The sequence below is a fragment of the Chenopodium quinoa genome, unplaced genomic scaffold, assembly GCF_001683475.1.
Source record: "Chenopodium quinoa cultivar QQ74 unplaced genomic scaffold, ASM168347v1, whole genome shotgun sequence".
In the NCBI taxonomy this organism is placed as follows: Eukaryota; Viridiplantae; Streptophyta; class Magnoliopsida; order Caryophyllales; family Amaranthaceae; genus Chenopodium; species Chenopodium quinoa.
The window spans coordinates 3,140,384-3,159,377 of record NW_018743510.1 but is presented as its reverse complement, the minus strand read 5'-3'; the positions used below and the strand labels follow the sequence as shown (position 1 = coordinate 3,159,377).

The 18,994-nt window shown below is 32.0% G+C and overlaps 1 long non-coding RNA gene across 1 annotated transcript; it reads right to left on the bottom strand.

Moving 5' to 3' along the window:
- Positions 1-3,459: 3,459 nt before the first annotated feature.
- On the bottom strand, positions 3,460-8,798 carry LOC110739731. The gene is made up of 2 exons (XR_002514885.1): positions 8,106-8,798; positions 3,460-3,813 (listed from the first exon to the last, which is right to left on the bottom strand). It is a non-coding gene; the product is annotated as an uncharacterized LOC110739731 (long non-coding RNA).
- Positions 8,799-18,994: the final 10,196 nt, after the last annotated feature.

Sequence of the window (18,994 nt, the reverse complement as noted above, 5' to 3'; positions counted from 1 at the left end):
TTTGTCATGGTTTGTCAAAGTTTTTGTTGCTACAAAAAAGGCGAAGGCTAGGAAGTTTGAGAGTGGATTAACCACTGATCTTCAACTAAAGCTGTGTGGACAAGTGATCAAAACCTTGGATGAAGTTTATGGGAGGTCTGCACACCTTTATGCTTTGGAGTTGAAGAAAAAGAAGGAATTAAAGGAAAGAAAAAGAGAAAAAAAGATGGGGCAGAATTCTGGAAACCCTCAAGGTAACCAGAACAATTTTAAGAAGCAGAAGTACCACCACAACAACAACTTCAACTGCAACAATAATTTCCCTAATAACAATCGTCAAGGTGGACGAAATTTTAATGAAGAGCCTAAGAATTCTAACCAGGGAAATAATAAGGGTGGAAGGCGTTAATTTTGTAAGAGGTGCAAGAATATTTACCCTGGAAGAGACTGCGAGGGTAACCTAGTTACTTGTCGTGCATGCAACAAGTTGGGACATGGGGAGTAAGAGTGCTTCTCTAAAGCTTCTAACCAAAACAAGCAGGGAAATAATCAAGGAGGGGCTCAAAGGAACTTTCAGCACTAGTAGAAAAAAGTAAATGGCAAGAGGTTTAAACCCCTTAATGGGAAGTGGTTTTGAACCGCTTCGGCTTGGGGGGCTTCCCATTGCCCATTTAAATGGCAAGCGGTTCAAACCGCTTCCCATTTGTAGGGAATGGCAAGCGGTTTTGGCGCCGAACCGCTTCCCATTTAGGCTTTTTTTTTTTTTACAAAATTAATAACAATAATAATAATATAATAATAATAATGTTGCTGACTTTTAGTATTATGTTATTGATAATAGATAATAGAAGTTTATGGGAGGTCTGCACACCTTTAATAATTTTGATCATATATTTATTATAATTAGTTGATACTATGAAATTTTATACAATGTATCAATTTTTTTGTGTATATTATTTATAGAATTCAAGTCAATCTCCTAACAAATTATGCCGATTAAAGTGATGCGCCCTTTAAAAAATGGAGGAATTATTTTTCTTGCATTAAATGTTTGAATTTATTATAATTGTAGTTATATAAAGATATCTTAATGAATGTTAATTTTTTATAGTAATAGTTTATATTAAAGTTATCAAAATCAAGATTCCACTTTGAATTGGAAGGGATTTAGATGTGTATGTGTTACTGATGATAGTAGTTGTTTTAGAAGTTTTCTTTGAAGTTTTTATTTCTTACATGAGAAGGTTTTTCTTGTTTTAGGCTTAAAATTATTTAATTATGCAATTTTATTTTGACAATAATTATTTTTATGATATAGGAGAATCGAGTGAGATGATTTTTAAGTGGTTGATGATTTTATTTGGTATGTATACATGTATGGATTTTTTAATATTCGCATAGTATCTTAATAGGTATTTTATATACTTTGAAAATTAAAGTGTCATCATTATAAGAAAATTATGATTCTTGGATTGTTTGATAAATTCTATTTAATGACATGTTTACAAGCATGATAATAAATGATAATTTAATTATGAGATGATACATTTATGAAACATGATTATTATTGATTTCTCACTCATAATTATAGATTGAAACAAGTAAGTCAATTTAATGCTCTTTCATAGAATGAGATGAATCAAAGAAGGATTTCAATGTAGAAGTGTAATTATGCACATTTTGTGTGTGTCATAACCATGTAATAAATTGATTAATCACGAAATAAATTATCACATATAACTATATAAAAATATAATATTCTAACGAATAAATCACAAAAGAAATTCAAAAGAGGTGTGTGAATAGTGAAAAAGTGTAAATAATACAATTAAAATAATTGATGAAATCTAATATATATAAATAAAGTAGGCATTTTTTAAGAGCATTCGGAGCGCCACATGAGCAAAGGTATATTTTTGACCAATAAAAAATTATATTTCTATTTTATTTTGGAATTAAAAAATTCGTTTTCCATCTAAACAAAATTGACGAATGAGATTTAAGAATTTTTCCACGTAAGTAAAAACAACGAATATTGATTTATTAGGATTAAATTTATTTAAAAAACTAAAAATTATCTTTTAAAACAATCATCTTTAGATATAGGATTTATATACGTACTATTATAAGATAAATATTGATAGTGTTTATGATACGAAATAAAAATTATTCTTAATTATAATTAAATTAAAATTTGTGACATTTAGATGAAAAAATTCCAATGCATAAATTTAATTTTGTATAATTACAATTTTTAGATTAATTTCACAACAATTATTCACTTTCTGGTAAATATTAATTTATTTTATAAGACTATAAAGATTAATTTTATATAAATTTTATTTTTGCTGACATATTCTCTTTATCCACTTTTATTAGATGGAAGAGATATCGGTGTGAACTAAGTTGGTGATCCTATCGATTATTTTTTAATAAAAAATTTTTTTACATCGAAATATTACATCTAATAACTTTATTTTTAATGTAAAAAATATTATGAGTATAATCTAATTACAAAAATTATGTTTATGAGATTTTATGTATAAAAAAACCGTAGGATATTAGGATTTAAATTATTAAAAAAATTAAAAATTATCTTATGAAATTAATGGTTTTATCTAAATACCCGATTTATAAGATGTTTTTTTTCATAAAAAAAATTTAAAACTTTTAACCCAATAAAAAACTTTACCTTCTGTAAAAATTTTATGTCTAAAAATTTTAAAAGACGGATAATTTGTTAGAGATCAAGAGATCACAAGAAATATACATAATGATATATAGATTTGAGAGTTTAATTTCAAGTGTAAAAAGCAACGAATAATGATTTAGGATTTAAATTATTTTAAAAATAAAAAATTATTATCTTTTCACATTAAAGATTTTATCCTAATATGTAATCAATGAAATATCATATTTACAATTTTTTTTTTTGAAAGATATCATATTATTGTCATATAACTAAGAACAACGAATAAAATACAAAACAACAATAAATGAAGTCGCGATATAAATTACATTAAAAAAATTTATACTTTTGTAATTAACAATATCATTTTAATTAAATTATTATTTGTTTTTATTTTTTTTGTCTGATATTATTAAATTGTAAAATAAGTCAAATAATTATATATATATATACATATATATATATATATATATATATATATATTTATTAAAAAAAAAACTTAGAGTATATAAGAAATATCTTTTCTTGAGATATATGTATAAAAATCCGTGCGTCGCACAGGCTTTTATCTAATTATTTTACATACTATTTAAATATATTCTATTTAAATAAAAATATTATGAGTATCAATATTTCCTTTCTCATATTTACAATTTATTTATATTTACAATTTTATAAAAAAAATAAATAAATAAATAATAAAAAAAATTACAATTTTAGCTTGCAGCCCAGTGGTTTCTTTCCCATCCCACCACACACGAGATCTGGGTTCAAATCCCATTACTCACACATTTTTTTTTTGCTTTACAACCTCACTTTCAAATTTATTAGATTTAGAATTTAAAAACAAAAGTGAGAAACTCATAACATTTCCCCAATTCCCCAAAAATTAAACCCTAAGTTTCAAACCCAAACCTCATCGCGGCGTCGCGTGAGGAATCTGTACGTGGCTTCGTCCGTCAGGCGTGACTGCGTGAGGGCCGGTGAGGCTTTGTCCGTCAGGAACTCATGCGTGACTGCGTGAGGCGTCTCTACGCACTGAGGCGTCTGTCCGTGGCTTCGTCTGTCAGGCGTGACTGCGTGAGGGCCGATAAGGCTTTGTCCATCAGGAACTCAGGCGTGACAGCGTGAGGTGCCTCTATGCACTGCGTGTTTTTGGAAATTTGATTTTTTTTTTAGGTTAGTTATAATTTACATAATTACATTACAATAAGATTATAGATTGATTAGATTCTATATCAAATTATCAGTTTAAATGTTTAATTATCAAATTATCTATATGACCATTCACTGTATGAGTTGTTGTTGTTGTTGTTTTTTTTTTTTTTTTTTTGGGTGAAATTTCTTGATTTTATTAGAGCTTGATTATCTATATGAGTGTATGACTTTATTAAAGCTTGAATGTTATGACTTGATTATCGTCACTTGATTATCTGTATGATTTTATATATTAATTAACAAATTACGTAAATATTTATAATTAAAAAAACAAATGATTTATTCAACAAAAGTATTATCATTTTGCCCCGGGCCTAGTGGCGGACCCACGTGTAGTCATAGTGGGTTTGCGGACCACCTATTATTTTATATAAAAAAAAAATCCTGAATATCAACAATTTTAGCTTGCAGCCCAGTGGTTTCTTTCCTATCCCACCACACACGAGATTTGGGTTCAAACCCCAGTACTCACACTTTTTTTTTTTTTGCTTTACGACCTCACTCTCAAATTTATTAGATTTAGAAATTAAAACTTAAGTGAGAAACTCAGAACATTTCCCTAATTCCCCCAAATTAAAACCCTAAGTTTCAAACCCCGCAGCAGCCCCGTCGCGGCGTCGCGTGAGGCGTCTGTCCGTGGCTTCGTCCGTCAGGCGTGATTGCGTAAGGGCCGGTGAGGCTCTGTCCGTCAGGAACTCAGGCATGAAAGCGTGAGGCGTCTTTACGCACTGAGGCATCTGTCCGTGGCTTCGTCCGTCAGGCGTGACTGCGTGAGGACCGGTGAGGCTCTGTCCGTTAGGAACTCAGGCGTGACAGCGTGAGGCGTCTCTACGCACTGCGTGTTTGTGGAAATTCGATTTTTTTTAGGTTAGTTTTAATTTACATAATTACATTACAATAAGATTATAGATTGATTAGATTCTATATCAAATTATCAGTTTAAATGTTTAATTATCAAATTATCTATATGACCATTCACTGATTCACTATATGAGTTGTTTTTTTTTTTGGGTGAAATTTCTTGATTTTATTAGAGCTTGATTATCTGTATGAGTGTATGACTTTATTAAAGCTTGAATGTTATGACTTGATTATCGTCACTTGATTATCTGTATGATTTTATTTATTAATTAACAAATTACGAAATTATTTATAATTAAAAAAACAAATGATTTATTCAACAAAAGTATTATCATTTTGCCCCGGGCCTAGTGGCGGACCCACGTGTAGTCATAGTGGGTTTGCGGACCACCTATTATTTTATATAAAAAAAAATCCTGAATATCAACAATTTTAGCTTGCAGCCCAGTGGTTTCTTTCCTATCCCACCACACACGAGATTTGGGTTCAAACCCCAGTACTCACACTTTTTTTTTTTTTGCTTTACACCCTCACTTTCAAATTTATTAGATTTAGAAATTAAAACATAAGTGAGAAACTCAGAACATTTCCCTAATTCCCCCAAATTAAAACCCTAAGTTTCAAACCCCGCAGCAGCCCCGTCGCGGCGTCGCGTGAGGCGTCTGTCCGTGGCTTCGTCCGTCAGGCGTGATTGCGTAAGGGCCGGTGAGGCTCTGTCCGTCAGGAACTCAGGCATGAAAGCGTGAGGCGTCTTTACGCACTGAGGCGTCTGTCCGTGGCTTCGTCCGTCAGGCGTGACTGCGTGAGGGCCGGTGAGGCTCTGTCCGTTAGGAACTCAGGCGTGACAGCGTGAGGCGTCTCTACGCACTGCGTGTTTGTGGAAATTCGATTTTTTTTTAGGTTAGTTTTAATTTACATAATTACATTACAATAAGATTATAGATTGATTAGATTCTATATCAAATTATCAGTTTAAATGTTTAATTATCAAATTATCTATATGACCATTCACTGATTCACTATATGAGTTGTTTTTTTTTTTGGGTGAAATTTCTTGATTTTATTAGAGCTTGATTATCTGTATGAGTGTATGACTTTATTAAAGCTTGAATGTTATGACTTGATTATCTGTATGATTTTATTTATTAATTAACAAATTACGAAATTATTTATAATTAAAAAAACAAATGATTTATTCAACAAAAGTATTATCATTTTGCCCCGGGCCTAGTGGCGGACCCACGTGTAGTCATAGTGGGTTTGCGGACCACCTATTATTTTATATAAAAAAAAATCCTGAATATCAACAATTTTAGCTTGCAGCCCAGTGGTTTCTTTCCTATCCCACCACACACGAGATTTGGGTTCAAACCCCAGTACTCACACTTTTTTTTTTTTTTGCTTTACAACCTCACTTTCAAATTTATTAGATTTAGAAATTAAAACATAAGTGAGAAACTCAGAACATTTCCCTAATTCCCCCAAATTAAAACCCTAAGTTTTAAACCCCGCAGCAGCCCCGTCGCGGCGTCGCGTGAGGCGTCTGTCCGTGGCTTCGTCCGTCAGGCGTGATTGCGTAAGGGCCGGTGAGGCTCTGTCCGTCAGGAACTCAGGCATGAAAGCGTGAGGCGTCTTTACGCACTGAGGCGTCTGTCCGTGGCTTCGTCCGTCAGGCGTGACTGCGTGAGGGCCGGTGAGGCTCTGTCTGTCAGGAACTCAGGCGTGACAGCGTGAGGCGTCTCTATGCACTGCGTGTTTTTGGAAATTCGATTTTTTTTTTTTTGAGGTTAGTTTTAATTTACATAATTACATTACAATAAGAATTTAGATTGATTAGATTCTATATCGAATTATCAGTTTAAATGTTTAATTATCAGATTATCTATATGACCATTCACTGATTCACTGTATGAGTTGTTTTTTTTTTTTTTGGGTGAAATTTCTTGATTTTATTAGAGGTTGATTATCTGTATGAGTGTATGACTGTATTAAAGCTTGAATGTTATGACTTGATTATCTGTATGATTTTATTAGAGCTTGAATGGTGTGATTTGTGAATGTGATTATGTGAGTTGTGGCCGGATATTTGACCATTTGAGCCCTGCTATAGATTTATAGTATTAAATCTGTTTTAATTGATAAATGATAATAGTTGTCCAACCTTCTTATTAGCTATTGAGAATGGTGATTATGATGTTCAAGGTTTGAAATTTAGTTGGGAATCGCTAATTTGGAGATTTGGGGTTGAAGGGTGGATTGAAATTGAGGTTAATGGGCGTTGTTTTGATGATATTATTAGTTTTAATAACCTTGAGAGAACCCTTCTTGTATGATTTATCTAATTCAACCTTTAACTTCAATTTCAGAATGAAAAGAAAAACAACTCGAGATATTTCAAGTTTTTTTTACTAAAAAAGTGCCTACTCTAAATCCTCCTCCTCCACAAAATGATCCTCCTCCTCCACAAAATGATTTGCCTCCTCCACTATTTTGATACTTTATGCGGTCGATGGACGATGATGGGATAACCTATTAATCAAATCCTGGATCCGCCACTACCCGGGCCACCAGAATATTAGAAACGACTATGGTTTTTAGTTATTGATTAGTGCTGATCTTATGTTCTATGATGATTTGGCACTTTGGCAGGGATCTGGGTTATGAAGTTCGTTCGAAACTTCACAAATGTTGATGACAAGGTTAGCTAACAAGCTGCACGGCTATGTGCTTATGAATTTAGTCAAGCATCTTTGTTTTGGTTCTTAAGATTATATATTGAATATGTCTGCTATAGCATATGTCTGCGATTTCTTTGTAATGTTCAAGTTCTCTTAAAGCTGAAAACAATAATGCAATCACCATTTTTGTGCTTCAATGAAGTTATAGCTTTGACTTAATATATGAATGCCATGTACCTATTGTCATATACGAAGTATAACACTGAGTTTAGAAACCATATTTCACTCAATCATCAAGTTAGGCTCGAGTATGGAATTTTCGAATTCTACGGATAATTGCCAGCACCAGCGAATAACGTTTGAAAAATGCAAAACATAAGCAAACAAATTTCACTCAATCATCAAATTAGGCTCGAAAAATCACATAAAATTCATCTCACATAAGAATATCAAGGTAAATTAATAACAGCGCGCAACAAAATTCTAGCAGCAAAATTCTAGCAACAAAATCGATCAATAATCTTTCGTAACTTAAGTAATTATAATTAATAGCTCAATAATCCACCTTAGAAGAACCCTAAATTGACCGCTGACAATGAAATTAATAACAATAGTGTGAAATTAAACCCCAGAGTATAAAATTGATACACTATAACCAAAAAATTGGAGAAATATTTTACCTCGGAAAATGCTTCAACGCCTTCAATGGATGATAGAAAGCTCGGAAGCCGCTTCAATGGAGGAGAGAGAAAGAGGGGTGCAGCGTAAAAGAGCTCCAAGGGGGAAAATTGCAATTAGGAAATATGAGAAAATTAAGTTTATCTTAGGCAAAAATGTTTTTTTTTCGAAAAAAAATAATTAGACGAAGACAAAAATAGTTAATACTATGTACGAGTATTTTATAAAGAAAAAATAAAAATTAATAATTACACATTTGGCTTTTCTGCTTAAAACAATCTCACTTTTTCGAAATTTGGAAACAATCTTACTTTTAACCCCCATCTACTCAAAACGAGGCTTTAACTGAGTTGTCAAATTAAAAAAACCTGCTTAAGAAGGTGACTTGACACATGTCACCTTCTTATTGATTTTCATTTTTTAATATTTTTTACCACCAAACACACAGCCCCTGCTCCACCAGCTACCAATTCACTTTAACAGCCACAAAAACATCGATCAGCTCACGCACAGCCGCATCCCCACAATCACCTAACACCGCAGCCCCAGAATCCTCAGCGACCTCCACATTGCCACCACTCGCCACCACAACACAAACCGCAGCCCACGCCAATTACCTGCCAGCCTGCAACAACGACAACTTCGCAGCCACCAGCCACACCAATCACTCCCTTACCCTCATCACAAAACCACCATTGCCGCCCAACAATAGTTGATGATGATGATGCCAATTTTCGATGATGATGAACGATGGTGATTCAATGATGAAGATTAATGATGGATTTTGATGGTGTTTGAAGAAACGGATCAAAATATTTTTTAAAAAGTTAAAAAAAAAAAATTAACCTGTTAAATAGGTTGTAGATAAAAGACTCGTTTTGAGCAGACGAGGATCGAAGGTGGAATTGTTTCCGAATTTCGAAAAGGTGGGATTGTTTTGAGCAGAAAAGCCAAAAATGAAATTATTAGTTTCCAATTTTCCTTTTTTATAAATAATATTTGTTAATTTTATTACTTGTACTTCGTACAAAAACTTCATGTTATTGAATTAAATCATTGACTTATTTATAAAAATGGCACTTGATTATTTAAGAAAAAAAAAAATGGCACTTGATTACGTAATAACATTTTTTTGATTACCTTTGTGATAATTTGGAATTTCCTTAGGCAATATAATGTCAGTCGCCAATAAAAATAAGTAACAACATACTATGTGCTTTGTGAAGATGTCAAAAACTTATTTGCCCGACCCGATTCATTCGAAAGTAACATGATCTAAATTTAGACATACTATTACTATTATACTCCGTATAAAATAAAATGTTAATGAGTAAGTTGTTGGATTTATCTTAGGAAAATTTGGTAAAAGTAATCCCAACTTTTATCCGTTCGCTCAATAATCACAACTATAAATTATTTTTAAATGAGAGTGAGGGATAGCTCAGTTGGTAAGAGCTTTGCTCCTGGTTCCAGGTGATCCTGAGATCGATTCTCATCCCCGCCCTAGGTGGCTCATATGAACCAAAAAAAAAAGATTATTTTTAAATAATCCGAACTGTCCCAATCGGTCACCCAACCCGTTATACCAGGTTAAAGGACATGTGGCACTACGTTATTGGTTGAAAATAATTTTTTTTAAAAAAAAAAGTTAAAATTAAAAAAAAATCTAAAAACACAATTTTTTTTTTGAAATCTCTCTCCTCCCCTGCTCTCGTCAGCCACTTGCCGTCCACCGCAGCTACCCAAAACTAATCCCCGTCACAACTTGCCAGCCCCGACCAACTTTTGTCACCTTTCCCTTTCCTCCAACCATCCCTCAACCACCCGCAACCATGAAAACTGCCTCGTAACCACCCCCAAAACAACCACACTAACCAACCCACAAACCCCAATCGTTGAATCCCACGCAAAAAAGGGTGGGGTTGGGTCTTGCCGACGACAGCAAGGGTGGAGGGTTGGGGTAGCGTTGGGTTTGCGACGGCAGCAGGGATGGGGGTATGGGAGGGGAAGGGAGAGGGTGGTTTTCGGGGCTGGGGGTGGGAATCGAAGGGTGATTCGGGGAGGGGGGGTCGATTTCGCTGAGTATGTGGTGGGGAAGGGGGGATTCCAGTGGTGGGGGATGAGGAGAAGGGCTGCCGGAGGGTGGGGGATGGGATGGGGGCTGTCAGAAAATAGGGAAAGGTGGTGGTGGTGGGCTTGTCGTGGGTAGGGATGGGATGGGCTGGATAGTTTTTTTTGTTTTTGTTTTTGTTTTTTTTAATTTTTCTTTATTTTTAAATTTTCATTTTATTTTTTTAACCAACCATGTGGTGAGTATTTTAAACAAAAAAATAAAAAAATCTTATCTCTTTAACAGGATATCGGTCACTTGGGACCATTAAAAGCGAATGACCCTCAAAGTTCGGATTATTTAAAAATAATCCATAGTTGGAAGTATTTTGAGCGAACGGGCAAAAGTTAGGATTATTTTTTACCAATTTTTCCTTTATCTTAATGCATAGTATTGTATTATAAAGTTTTTATAAAATTTTATTTTATATAATAGCAATAAAAGGTTCATAAAAAAAAATTCAAGTATATCAATTATTCAAGGACAGAACAATTATGAAATTGTACATGCGACTTTATGAGTATTGGAAATGAAGGATAATTCAGATGGTGATTATTTTTATGAGTATTAGTAATGAAGGATAATTTAGATGGGATTATTTTTACCAATTTTTCCTTTATCTTAATACATAGTATTGTATTATAAAGTTTTTATAAATTTTTTATTTTATATAATAGCAATAAAAGGTTCATAAAAAAAAAAAATTAAATCAATTATTCAAGAACAGAACAAGTATGAAATTGTACATGCGACTTTATGAGTATTGGAAATCTAATATGTTTATATATATATATAAAGTAGGCATTTTTGGAGAGCATTCGGCGTGCCACATAAGCAAAGGTATATTTTCGACCAATTAAAAATTAGATTTTTATTTTATTTTGTAATTAAAAAATTCGTTTGCCACCTGAACAAAAATGACGAATGAGATTTAAGAATTTTGCCACGTAAGTAAAAACAACGAATATTGATTTATTAGGACTTAATTTATTTTAAAAACGAAAAATTTTCTTGTAAAATAATCATCTTTAGATATAGGATTTATATACCTACTATTATAAGATAAATTTTGATAGTGTTTATGATAAGAAATAAAAATTATTCCTTAATTATAATTAAAATTTGTGATATTTACCATTATAAAATGACGCATCATATGACACCAACAAAATTTCGTATCAATACAAACCAAACCAAGCAAATCTTGTGTCATTAATTTTGTGTCAGTTTTATTAGGTCATCAATGGCTAAGTAATTCTTAGCCTAATTTTTAAAACCCATGTTTAAATTATATTTGTGATTATTGCTTAAATTGTGTTTATTTGGGACACTTAATGATTATATGTTTATGTTTTGTTTACTGAATTTTGTTTTTACATGCAGATCTAATTTAATCAGAGAATTATATTCGAGCAAAAATCTTTGGAATATCAAAGTACGAGTTTCTCGCCTGATTAGCTATTGGATGAGGAGGTATTATATCGTTACAAATCGTTTACATTTATTAAATATTTTAATGAACCTTTTTGTTTTTATCAATTAATTTATGATTAAAACAAATTTTTTGTGATTTAGGTAGCTTAATTAAGTCATAAAATTAACTTAATTTTTTATTTTTAATTACAGGGTAATTACGTTCATGCCTCAATTAAAGTCAACTTTGTTCTACAATTTTGTTCAAAATTGATTGAAGGAAAAGTTTACTCCATTAGATACATTTCAGTCGTTACAAATAAGAAGCAATATCACACGCATTGTCAGCGACAACAAAATAACGATTGAATTTTCCAAACTACTATTGTTTGGGCGATTGGGGACGATGAAGAAATTCCAATGCATAGATTTAGTTTTGTATAATTACAATTTTTAGATTAATTTCACAACTATTATTCACTTTCTAGTAAATGTTTTAATTTATTTTATAAAACTGTAAAGATTTTTATATAAATTTTATTTTTGCTAACATGTTCTATTTATCCACTTTTAGATGGAAGAGATATGGGTGTGAACAAATTTGATGATCCTATAAATTTTTTTTTTAATACAAATTTTTTTTACATCGAATTATTACATCTAATAACTATTATTTTTAATGTTCTTATCAAAATATTTATTAGGGGAATAAATTACATAAAATTAATAAAAAATTATCCTTAACAAAAAATAGAAAAGTAATCAAAAATATTATGAGTATGATCTAATTACAAGAATTATTTTTATGAGATTTTATGTATAAAAATCGTGGGATATTAAGATTTAAATTATTAAAAAAAATAAAATTATCTTATGAAATTAATAGTTTTATCTAAATACCCGATTAATAAGTTGTTTTTTTCATTAAAAAAAATTTAAACTTATAACGCAATAAAAATTTTTATCTTCTTTAAACATTTTTTGTCTAAAAAATTGAAAAGACAGATAATTTGTTAGAGATCACAAGAAATATATAAAATGATATATAGATTTGAGAGTTTAATTTCAAGTGTAAAAAGCAATGAATAATGATTTAGGGTTTAAATTATTTTTAAAATAAAAAATTATTATCTTTTCACATTAAAGATTTTATCCTAATATGTAATCAATGAAATATTATATTTACAATTTTTTTTTGAAAGATATCATATTATTGTCCTATAACTAACAACAACGAATAAAATACAAAGCAACAATAAATGAAGTCGCATTGTAAATTACATTAAAAAAATTATACTTTTGTAATTGGCAATATCATTTGAATTAAATTATTATTTGTTTTTGTTTTTTATTTTATCTGAAATTATTAAATTGTAAAATAAATCAAATAATTATAAAAAAAAAACTTAGAGTATATAGGAAAATATCTTTTCTTGAGATATATGTATGAAAAATCGTGCATCGCATGGGCTTTCATCTAGTGAAGGATAATGCAGATGGTGAGCTTCCCTCCTGGTTACAAGGGATCCTCAGAACAGTTTGACGGACAGGAATAAACATTAAGACTAATTCAATAACATATTACCCAACAACTTTTGTTTTATATTTTTGTATACTTGTTAAAAAAATGTAGTAAAAGTTATGAGAAATATCAAAGTCAAACTATTACGAGTATGAATATTCTAGAGAGAATATTTGGAATGTACGCATGAGGCGAAGTTATTAATAAGATTTTATTTGGCTATATTTTATTTATTTATACATTAGTGTAAAAGTAAGGTCAAAACTTAGTCAATCCCGCACAATTAATCTAACCAATCCAAACTAGACAAGATCGATCGTTATTAAAATCAGACCAAAACATCTAATTTCAGGTGAAAAGAACAAATCATACATTCATGTTGACAACTATTCTTTTTTTTTTTTTTTGGAAAATTTTCATTGTGTCATTGACATTAATCAATGGTAGCCAAAACATTTTCTAATTACCATTGGTAGCCTTGAACTTGTAAAATTTATCAAACGCGATATTAATGATGGTTTTCCATGAAAAATTTAGTTTAATCTAGCACTTTGTAATCAAATTGAAAATGGTTCTGAAAATAAAAGAAATTGACTATTATTATTGGTAACTTGGCCCATACTTTTGACTATTTGGTTAAATTTTTTGTTTAATCTAACATTAATTAATCATGGTTAAACCAGTTACTCCGATCTTCATCCCCAACCTCCCCTTCTCTAACTTTTAAACCATTCCATAGCCAAAAATTCCCCTTATTCGTTGCACCTACCACCTCACCACTGCAGGGCACCAACATATTAATAAATAATATTAGGTGCTTTCAATGTATTGCTAGCTACTTTCGTTCTTTAATTAGACTCTAGCTATCATAAGCAAAAATAATTTAAGTTTAGTAAATATCAAGTGGAAAAAAAAAGGTTTTAGAGTGACAGTCAGAATATTTTAATCATCTACACAGATAAAATAAATAACATAGATAACCATAAAATGTCTTTAAATGGGAAGTATAATCTGCAATAAGCCAACAAGTAATATTCACTTCTAAAAGTGAAGTCTTGACAACAAGTCTTTTATTAAGAGCATAAAATTCTAGGTTTAATACTAATGAAATCATCAAAATAATTCTAGGTTTAATACTAATGATCATCAAAACAATAGACAAAATTGTTCAAAAACAATTTTTATTTGATGATGCTAAAACTTGTGCAAATCTCAACCAAATGTGGCCTATCCCTTGTTACCATTAGTGAAAATCATAGCTTTGCCCCTTAGCTGTTGAAAAGAAGCAAGCACAATTAAAAAATAATGAATGATTGTACCAAAAAAAAAATATAAAATAAAGGATTCATAATTATGGAAGAGGGCTTGGTTAAGTTAGTTTAACTATCAACGGTTGAAATATTTAAAAGATGGTAGCAATACCTCATTAGAATGTCCACATTTCTTCTTGCGACAATTGGTAGACCTCAAAGGCAAGCGAGCATTAGGGGTGTTAAAAAAACCCGACCTGATGGGAAATTGACAAATTTTTCTATTTTTTTCGGGTCAGGTACCCGTCCCGCTTAAATAGCAGTTTTACGGGCCGGGACACGGGACATGCTTTGCTAATTTCGGGTACCCGAACACCCGTTAAAAAAAATTCGTATGAAATACTTGGATTTAAGGCCCAGCCCACTTAAACCTAGGGTTCCAATAACTCAAAAAATAAAAACTCAGTCAAACACTACGGATACGAAAATGGAAAACAATTAAAACTCAGAAGTCAGAAGTACACTCTCTCTCTCCTTCGTTCAAGCTCACTCTCTCTCCTCCGTTAGGTGTTCTTCTTCTCTCTATTGCGCCTCATCTCGACATTTGAGGATTCAAAATTGCTAAACCACTGAGGTCATGCCAAGTTGCTAACTTTAATTTCTAGGTTGCAAATACAATTTCTAGGATTATGATTTTGCTTGTGATGACTGTAGATTCAAAATTGCTAACCCACCAAACTTGCATGAATATTTGATTTTGTATTTGAAATTCAAAATCTTTGTTGATTTCATTCTCTTTAAATTTTTTATTATCTTATTTTGTTGCTTTTTACTGGGCTTTTTTTTTTTTTTTATAATATCTATGCAAGAATGTGAATAACTAGCCATTTTTTTTTTTGGTAATTGAAGGAGTTAATGGTTGTATCATGAAAAATTGAATTTGCAGGAAGGTTTGTCGCAATTTATCTTTTAAATTAGCTTGGTTGTCTCTTTTATTTGTATATAATAAAAGTACTTTTACTTATAAAGATAAGTTAATTATTCTTGTTAAGAGCTTAAATTTTATTTTTATCTATGAAGGTAAATAAAGTTCTAATCGAACTTTTTTTTTTTTGTATATAAAGTATAATGAAAGTTTATAATTCCAAAGTCTAATGATGTTGTACAATTTAATGCCAGACGCTACAATTTAATGTAGACTATGCAGAGGGGAATTGAAGAAAGGGAAGAAGAATAAAATTCGGGTACCCGTATCCCGTCCCGGATAATTCGGGTACCCGATATAATATCGGGTACCCGAATTATCTGGGACAGGACACGGGCCGACTTATCAACTACCCAAAAATTCGGGTACCCGGATTTTCGGGTACCCGGATCTGAACACCCCTACCTGCCATGATATTATTAGTGACCTGCCATAATAATATCAGTGACATGTCACAATAATATTAATATTATTAATTAATAATAATAATAATATTAATATTATTAATTAATAATAATAATATTAATATTATTAATGAATAATAATATTAATATTAATATTATTAATTAATAATAATATTAATATTACAAACAATAATACAATGATATATAACATGAAATAATTATGTATATCAAAAGTAACATCATTAATATATTTAATTAACAATAATATATAATTACACCAAAATATAGTAAGATAATATTTACAAATACTACGTACTAATTATAATTAATGTGAATATATAAAAAACATATATAACTAATTTTATAATAACTAATAAACTCAAGCTCACTAATTAATTGGGTGTGTGTGCACCCACTCCGACAATTCTAGATGCCATCAACACGAAAAAAACCCACATGTCGCGAATTTCAGTAATTTCTTTGGTTGTTAATAAGCCTTCCCTTTGAATCTTGCAAACTTTTGGAGAAAAAAAACCAAACATTATCATGCGTATCACAAAAAATGTATGTCAAGTATTTCAAAATTAGTCACCAAAATTTGCAAACACTTCGGCATCAAAATTCACAACAATTATGCACCAAATTCACCAAAATTCACCACATTCACCAAATTCACCGGGCTGCGGCTGCAGCTGCCTTGGTTGTGTGTTACAGATCTGTACACAGATCATATAAAATGGCTATGTCATAGAAGGCTGCAAATCAATCCAAAATACAATGCTAGGTAGATTTAGACACATTGTAACCTTCATGGGTCTGATTTCATAAAAAAATCTACTCCAAATTGTAATGCTAACCAAAGCTGTTGATCTGAAACACATTTGCTAGTGTTGCTACAGTAACACCTCAAAAAAAACAAAGAGGTTCAATCACATTAATTTGGCGGAAAAGGTTATAAAAAGATTAGAGTATTGAAGATATGCAGCTGGACATGAAACTTTCACTCAAGACACATAGTCTACCTTGGGTTAGGTTCGATGCTTGGTGCAAATTTTAGCTATGTTATGCTTGTGTTTTGTTTGGTGTAATAATGGAAGCAAGTAATAAATGGAAGAAGATAAAAGCATACCTCATCAAGGTGTTGTGCTTCCGTGCAACTATTGCCTATGTCAAGCATTAACCTCATCACGTATAGGGCACAATCAAGTCCGTTGTCTTGTTATGCACACTGACATGCCACAAAGGTAATCTAATCATGCATAGCCATAACCGAAGCCAAGTTTATTAAGCAAATCATTATATCAAGGCATTACCTTTGCATATTTCCACGTAGGACGCGCAACAGAACGACAATTTAGCTTCTTCATAACACTTTAGGAAAATAAGTTCAAAGTGAGAAACATAAATACTCAATGACTTAGGTGAGGTCATTCAACAATAGGAAGCAATATGTACCTATTCAGTAGGTTCTTCACTAGCAACTTCCGTGGTGGATTCTCACGAGCCGAATCAAAGTGGTAGATTTTGTTATTGGAAACACAAATCACCAAAATGCTCCAATGAGCACTGCATATATTTAGAAAACATCAACATATATACTCACAGTTAACTGAATTTTCGGAATTTGAAAAAAAACAAACAACTGAATTATGACATATTTAGACGTACTCCTCAAAACATGGGGCTAATATGAATTTATCTCCCGCATGCGTTGATTCCTTAATACTCCATTCAAGGTAATCTTCCACGTCACAAGGGTTGCATAAGCATCTGGTAATGGAGGTCTGCTCGGGGCAAAACCACCCAACTACAGCCTCAGAATTGCATCAACCAATAAGGTGCTCCTGTAGTGCCCTTCATGAGAGTAATGTGGGGAATAATTATTAATTGCATTGTTTACATTCGAAATTACAACAACAATATGATTAGGAATAGTAGCGTTGAATTACCTCATGAAAGCTTGAATGATGGAAATTTAAAGCATGGAACCGGTTAGAAATTCCTTCACATCCACTCTTGTAATAAATGTGATCCCATCCTCATCAAAGTGGAACAATTCCTTCGGTAAATTCACTTCTATAGATCTACCCCTAGGCAACTCACTAACACGGTTGTGAAGAAAAGTACAAGCTTTAGAGAGCGACTGAAGGACATCGACTTCTACTAATGGAGTACAACTCGTTGCAGAACCTCTCGAACTCTTCTTCAACAGGTGTTCACCCTTCAACCCTTGTCCTTGTTCCATGTTCTTTGAAGGTTGGACATTCTTGGATTTTGGCTTCTCCACCTTCTTCCTTTTAGAGGACTGATTTTCCTTTATAATCTAGTAACATAAAAGTACATGGTTATAGTACAAGATATTTGCGACATGTTTTAAAAACAAGCTAAGTAGTGTATACTTACCCTTCTTATCAACCTCACCCGATCATGTGGCCATTGCACAAAGCTACTTTTTCGCATCAAGCAGCATGAAGAATTCATATTCCTCTCTAGGCATCGGTAGTGGTAAGTCCTCAAACCCAGCTACTATAAAATTTATTCCAACCGAGATATAGTGGGTACTAGTATTAGACTTGAAATGGACCTAGTCAAACGGTTGTGCGTTACCATACCCCACCAACTCTCCATCCATGTTTTTCCCGGGGTGAAGAAGCTTACAAGGAGTCTCTTCCTACACATTTGATTAGGACAAGTTATGAACTAATTAACCAACGTAAGCCTAATACAAGCACATTTGATTAGTTGTTGAAGTTTACCTTAACATCTAGAAAAGGATCAGGTGTCGGATTTGCAATCTCCCTTGAGTCTGCATGCGTAGGACTAGGAATCTGCAATAGTAAAGTAATTATGCTATATAAGGCCTCGTTTGACCAATTTCATGTTTTGCAATTTGATTGTAATGAAATTACCTAGCTCTCAACAAGTGGATCATCCCCGGCGTCTTTCGGGTGACTACATGAGTCCACTGGGGTAATCGAGGGCAACGACAAGTTCATGTGCTTCAAAATGGCATTGAATTGACTTTCCAATTGTTCTTGCACTTCTTTGCGTATCTCCGCCTTAATTGATTCCTTTTCCTTGGCATCCATATGGTGTGGCGAATTAACACTTGATCTAGTTCTTCCTAATCTAGTGTATTTTGAACCCATAACCTTTTCCCACCCTAGTTGTTTCCCTCTCGAACCAATAACTCACCCAAGGTGGTAT